The sequence below is a fragment of the Aedes albopictus genome, chromosome 2 (genome assembly GCF_035046485.1).
Source record: "Aedes albopictus strain Foshan chromosome 2, AalbF5, whole genome shotgun sequence".
NCBI classification, from domain to species: Eukaryota; Metazoa; Arthropoda; class Insecta; order Diptera; family Culicidae; genus Aedes; species Aedes albopictus.
Window position 1 is genome coordinate 149,428,045 of NC_085137.1, and position 7,346 is coordinate 149,435,390.

Below are 7,346 nucleotides of genomic sequence, written 5' to 3' on the forward strand. Positions count from 1 at the left end.
AATCCATAGGGAAATCGCAGAAGAAATCTATGAAGCAATCTTGTTAGTAGCTTCTGGAGGAATTTCAGAAAGAACTATTGGGAACATCCCAGAAGGATCCCTTTAGAATCTAATAAGATGCTTTTCACTCCTGCATAAATGACAGAGAAAATCTCGGAGGAATCTCGGAAAGTATTTTTGGAGGAATCCCAGAAGAAATTGCTAGAGGAATCGCAGATGAATCTTAATTAGAAATTTCAGAAGAAACTTCTGAAAGAATCCCACTGTAAACCTCCTAAGGAATCCTGAATTAACCCCTGAGGAAGTTCTCTGAGAGCAATCCCAGGAGGAATACCTGGGAGAATACCAGAAGGAACTTGTGGATAAATCCCGGAAGGAATTCTCGGAGGAATCTTAGAAGGTTTAGAGAAACTGCGAACAAACTCCTGAAGGAGTTTTGGAAGGAATTTCTGAAGATATCCCAGAAGCTCCCGGAAGAACCCTGTAGAAATTGTGGGGAAAAATCTCTGGAGGAATCCCGGAAGCAGTTCCTAGAGTATTTCCGGGAACTGTTTCTTGGTCGACTGATTTTTAGTGGGACTTCTAATGGTTTCGGCTTGTAGTCATAGAAATAAGCGTTGATTATTTTATTTCATCGCCGAAGTTTCGATCCTCGGGATTGAGCAAGAAAGACTCCCCTTCTTAGTTACCTCTGGGACAACACAAACTTCAAACGTTGCCCGATGATGTGATTCTATTATAACATCATGTGACGCTAGTATAGATTTGTTTAAGTAAATCTCGTCTCAATATGAAAAAGGGTAAAATTTGTTGCTTTAGGTTTTTTTTTTTCAAGAGATTCCATCATAAATCCCTTCAAGAATTATTATCAATTTCAGGCTGTTGTTTCACGTTTGGCAAAAAACTCGTGTATGGGAAACTTGTACCTAGGTGTGGTAAAAACCTACATTTTTCCCGAATACAGTTTGACTCTATCTTTTTCTGGTTCCCTAACATTTTCCCACGAATTCTTCCTGTGATTCCTCCAAAAGGTTTATTTTTGGAATTCCTTCAGGGGCTCCTATCGTGATTCCTCCAGAAATTTTACTGGGGATGCATCCAGGGATTTCACAGGAAATACGATTTATTGTAAAAAAATATGCATGTCTAACTGAAGCCATCCAGGAAATGCTCCAGATATTTCCCCAGAACTTTTTTCCAGAATTTCTTCATAGATTTCTCCAGGAATGTCAGAGTCTACATAGTTTATGGACAGGCCCTAACCTGTAACATTTTTCCATTAACAGCTTTCTCTCAGTATAAATCTTTCATTGAACATTCCATACAAGAAATTCTTTAATGTACAATTCGAATGGAAATTTATATGTTAAATTTCTCACGTGGCGTAACCTCTGTGTGGCGTAACCGCTTCCAGTGTTCAGATTTGGTGTGTCTCAGAGATATGCAGCAGGAGATGTTATTGCCTCAAAACACTTTGGAAATTAAAGCGGGAATGAAGGGAATTCAGGCAGTATGAGTTATATTGTGCGTTGCATGAAAAGCACAATTATGGCGACTATTTTCCAAGGCCTTCAATGATGGACCAATATCAATCGCAGTGCAAATGCCACGTGCAGTCGCAGTAGTCAACACATCACCCGGCCATGTGGCGACCTTTTCCCAAGAATTATCAAAGAGCGCTTTGATTAACAGGTCTATTTTCTTATAGGCGACTATCTCGCGCGTATCTTTTACTGCGGGTAAAAGTAGTCGCTATAATAGATTTTATTTTGATTCGTATAATAACATACTTGTCGATCAGATATTGGTTCATTTTCATTCGATGGCAGTTAAGACTAGGTGTTATGATTCAATCTGCGTTAACCGGTACCCAAGGTAGTTCGCACAATCCCATTGCAGAAACAAAGAATAATATGTAACATCTCACCATACAAAAATCCAGCTTAATTTCAATCTAGTACTTTACGAATTTCTTCTTATTTTGGTCTACAGAATACTGTAGACTGTAGTGCAAAAAAGGGTATCGGATAGTTATGCCTTTTACTAGAATCTTCCTAATTTCATATAGAAAAGCCCGATTTTTACCAAATTTGTACAAACGAAAGACAAGTATTTGAGCAACTTACAGTGACAATTTGAAGTTGGATACCTGTTTCGAAAAGTTTTTAAGTGAAAAGTTTCCCTGTCCAGACCATTTTGTCTGTCCCATGTATGTTCGACAAGGTTAAAACTGCTTTTTATTAGTAAGGAATAAGTAAAATATCCCGGTTTTGTTAGCCCGTCCTCGCTGGAAATTGTAGGATATATGTATCTACTAGTGAAAGATTAATCCATGCCAGTTTAGATCGCAACAGGCTGTAACGCACTATGGTCAAAACACCCGACTGATCAACAAAACTTTCGTTTCTACCATTATCGCTCAACTTTTCAGTGCAATCCGATATTGAGTTGTGTTTCGTTGTACGTTAACCATAAATTCCTGAAAATTCATGGTACGACAAGAACAAACCTACATCTTGGGTGTACCTACCTACTTTTACATAAATCCATCTGCCCAAACTTGTTCAATATCTTCAGCAGCCATTACAATAATAATGCAATGTGTGTTTGGCCATGAACGGGCACCACAAACAGAAATCGAAAAAAAAGAACATCTGAAACAAGATGGGTCCCCCTCCGAATCGGTTGGAATGGGACGGACGGGTATCATTCTTCGATCCTTCCGTCGAAGCGAAGCGCGCATCAACAAAGAGAATGAAGGAAGGAGATCCCCCTGTAGGATAGATACAATGTTTGTTTTCAACTTTACTTACCGCTAACTGTTGCACTTTGATGAAAATCGGCTAACTGAACTCACAAACGACACCACCAAAGTACGATCACTGAAAAACTTCACTAAACTTCGAACTATTTTAAAAGCAAAAGTAACCAAGTTAAAAACTCGAAGCACTTTGTATCGCGCTGCTAAAAACCGGGAGCAGATGTGTGGGATAATTACAAAAATGGGATGTGAACCACAGTAGGGCACTAACCGCGATCAACGCAATTAACGAACCGATTGTCGCACGCTGCAAAATGAAACTGAACTGGAACGACGGAGGCGGACGGACATCCAGAAGTGAAGCAGTTTGCGCAACTTGGTTGGTTCTTTCTTTCTTCTTTCCGACCGACGCCTGACAGACAGCAACGAACGAATCCACAAACAACAAAACTCTCACAGCAAGGGCGTCTCTCAGCAACGCGCAGCCACAAAGCCTGCTGCACTTTGGCTTTGCAATAGTGTAGTTGTGGTAGTGGTATGTATTTACATCCAGGCGTCGTCGTCTGCACGGTCTTGGTACTGCAACGGATCTCTTTATTGGCCTCCTAAAGTGAGGTTATGTTTTGTGAAATCCCATTTCGTATTTTAGTGATTGAGTCGTTTCAGATAAAATTTAATGTGGGATCGGGGTAGAAAAAATAATTTTATCGATAAATTTACCAAAAAAATAATGATTAAACTGATGGGGAACTGGTATTGGCGATTAAAAGTTGAGGTTATGTCGTGAAAATTTGGAAGTTTGAAAGGGAAATACCAGTTCCCCATCAGTTTAATCATTATTTTTTTGGTAAATTTATCGATAAAATGATTTTTTCTACCCCGATCCCACATTAAATTTTATCTGAAACGACTCAATCACTAAAATACGAAATGGGATTTCACAAAACTTAACCTCACTTTAGGAGGCCAATTTCCCTTTCAAACTTCCAAATTTTCACGACATAACCTCAACTTTTAATCGCCAATTGTTTATGTTGTTTTAGAATGATTATTATCACTTGATAATAAACAATTCAGAACTGATTTGGATATTTGAAAATTTGTATTCATATTGATCTACCTATTAGTATTAACCTTAAAAGTAATAATGTGTAAAATATTTTACAAGAGTCCTGCGCTAATTTGTGCAAAAGATTTAAGACATTAAATAAAAGTAATTTACTCTGCACAAATTATGTGGAAACATTATTAGCGTGCAACATATGCGGTCTTTTCCCGCCATCCGGCTGGAAAACGGCCGTGGTGACAGTTGTTGGTCGCAACGCACATGTGAGACAGCTATTGAATATGAACGTCGCTAACGCCATCTGTTCGCTGATTGCCACTTGGCAATTTGTGGCGGCCATGTTTTTTACACAAGCTGCTGAGTCAAACTTGAACGTCTGTCTGCGCTTTTATGTTACATAGATTTGCTTGAATAAAACTGCATTTGGATGAACTTCACTCGCATAAGGAAATCTTTGTGAATGTGACGCAAATGTAGGAATGATTTTGACAGTGTTTGTTTTGATTTTATTTTTCGGTAGGTGGTGAATTGGGTGGTAAGTAAGCGGCTGGAAGCACGTGGTTTCTCAAACTGTCAACTGCTCGCGACTGCACTGTGGCAATCGGTTGCCTAGGTGTCGCTAGTGAAAATTTACATAGAAAATTTGAATAAATTTGTTCGAGCTAGAACGTCTGTCTGCGGTGGTACTCTCCAGCTTGACAGATCAAGTAATAATAATTCTCATCAATCGCATGGCCTACTCGGTGGTACACGAAACTACCACAAGTGTCATACTAGCTTAACTATTTAATCACAGTCAAAGAGATATGTCTCACTGCACTAATTTCCCTTCGTGCACCTCTATAGAGGTAGAACCACAGACAAACAGACATACTACTCAAATCGAAATCATCGCACGATTTAACCGTCATTTTGAAAATAAAGTGTGGTTCGAACTGTGCTCGCATGTGTCATGGTGGCGCTGCTGTACCTACATCACCTCTCAATTTTGAAGAGAAATGAACGCGACGCCGTTCAATGTGCTTATATAAAATGACTCAATCATGAACCTTCATTCATGTTTTATGAATGGATGACGCCACGGGGGAGTCGTCACCTGCAAAAATGTTAGATCGAGCCGAGGGAAACAACACCTGCAAATGAATGCTTCGGATTGAGCATAGACGACTGCACCGATGAACATTGAGTTCACTGAGCCAGAACATTTTTGACAGCACAGCGGGGTCGACTCTCACCAACTTCTACTCAGAGATGCATTACCAAAATGTACTGATAATTTTTTTCTTTGATTTCTTGCATGACGTTTTATTTAAAGTGATGCATATGCATATAGTTAAAGCACTAGCTCATATTCTCATATTTTTGCAACTTTATCACGAAAACAAGATACAATAAATTAAACAAATTTTCAGCTGGGTAGAAGTTGTTGAGAGTCGACCCCGCTGTGGTGTCAAAATTCGCTGCCCGAGTGAACTTTCAGCGGGCGGTGCACTCGTCTATTGTAGAGGGTGCCAGTGAGATGCCAAACGATGTTTTTGAAGCCATTTTCTTCTAAGTGATATGTCTGTTTGTCTGTTTCGGGACTGCCTGAGTAGAATTTTTACCTTATGGATTCATTCCCTAAATGGATTTTCAGGTTTCAAAGAAGTTTAAGAAGGACAAGTGGCTTGCAGATAAAAAGGGGAGGGGGTCAAGGCTTGAAGATGTAAAGGGGGGGTGGTTAGAGGGATTTCAAGGGAGTTTTTAGAGGGGGGGGGGTCAGAGGCGTTTCAGGAGCTTTCAGTGGCTTTTAGGGGGCTTCATATGCTCTCAGGTGAACTTCACGGAAGTGTCAGAGGCGTTTCAAGGCGTTTAAGGCGTTTTCAGAGGTATTTAAGGGTGCTTCAGAGGCTTTCAGGTGTGTTTCACATGGATTTCATTTGTGTTTCAGAGATGTTTTAAGACGTTTCAGAGAGGTTTGTCAGAAACTCTCAGGTGAGTTTCATGGGGGTTTCAGAGGTGTTTCAATGCGTTTCAGGGCGTTTCATGGCCTTTCAGGAGGTTTTAGGAGCTTTAAGGGTACCTTCAGAGGGTCACAGGTAAATTTGACGAAGGTTTAAGGACAAACGTCTCCGAATTCCACATCAACAGTGCATGAGAACTTCAGACGCTTACTTACCTTACCGGTCAGGCTAAGGCCGGGGTGGCCTCTGCTGTACATAGTAGCCGCCTCCATTCCACTCGGTCTATGGCTGTTTGTCTCCAGTTCCGCACTCTGCGTAGGGTCCGCAGATCGTCGCTGCGCTTCGCGTCTTCTTGTACCGGTCGGATGACTCTCGAGAACCATTTTGGTCGGGTTGCTATCCGACATCCTGATGACGTGACCCGCCCACCGTAGCCTCCCGATTTTCGCGGTATGGACGATGGTTGGTTCTCTCAGCAGCTGATGCAGCTCGTGGTTCATTTACCTTCTCCAAGTCCCGTCTTCCATCTGCACTCCGCCGTAGATGGTACGGAACACCTTCCGTTCGAAAACTCCAAGGGCGCGTTGGTCCTCTGCACGTAGGGTCCATGTTTCGTGCCCATAGAGGACGACCGGTCTAATCAGCGTTTTGTAGATGGTTAACTTCGTGTTACGGCGAACTTTATTCGATCGTAGAGTTCTGCGGAGTCCAAAGTAAGAACGATTTCCTGCCACAATGCGCCTCTGAATTTCTCTGCTGGTGTCGTTGTCGGCGGTCACCAGTGAGCCCAAGTACACGAATTCTTCAACCGCCTCGATTCCATCACCGTCGATATGAATTCGACGGTGAGCGCGGTGATTCCTTCTTGGAGTCCTTGGAGCCTTAACCATCATGTACTTTGTCTTCGACACATTAATGACTAATCCGATTCGTCTGGCTTCACTCTTTAGTCGGATGTACGTTTCCGCCATCGTCTCAAATTTACAAGCAATAATATAAATATCATCGGCGAAACCAAGCAGCTGAACGGACTTCGTGAAAATCGTCCCACTCGTGTTTATCCCCGCTCTTCGTATTACACCCTCCAAAGCAATGTTGAACAGCAAGCACGAAAGACCATCACCTTGCCGTAACCCTCTGCGAGATTCAAAGGGACTCGAGAGTGTCCCTGATACTCGAACTACGCACATCACTCGATCCATCGTCGCCTTGATCAATCGTATCAGTTTATCCGGGAATCCGTATTCGTGCATAATCTGCCATAGCTGTTCTCGATCGATTGTATCATACGCCGATTTGAAATCGATGAACAAGTGATGTGTGGGCACGTTGTATTCGCGGCATTTCTGCAACACCTGGCGGATGGTGAACATCTGATCCGTTGTAGCGCGTTCACCCATGAATCCAGCCTGATATTGCCCCACGTATTCTCTTGCAATCAGCGGATAGATGTTAGCATAAAATTTAAGAGAGTATCTTGTAGGCAGCGCTCATTAGTGAGATCGCGCGATACTTCCCGCAATCCAACTTGTCGTCCTTTTTGTAGATGGGACAAACGATACCTTTCATACATTCC

General features: G+C 41.9%; 2 protein-coding genes across 2 annotated transcripts in view; both read right to left on the bottom strand.

Annotated features, from left to right (window-relative positions):
- LOC109420996 (stathmin) overlaps positions 1–3,166 on the bottom strand; it is a 241,252-nt gene extending 238,086 nt beyond the window's left edge. The window contains exon 1 of the mRNA XM_029858858.2: positions 2,814–3,166. The gene's annotated coding sequence lies outside the window, so the exon portion shown is untranslated. The remainder of the gene's footprint in view (positions 1–2,813) is intronic.
- The window catches only part of LOC109429299 (uncharacterized), a 785,311-nt gene that overhangs the window by 174,991 nt on the left and 602,974 nt on the right, over positions 1–7,346 (bottom strand). The window lies entirely within an intron of this gene.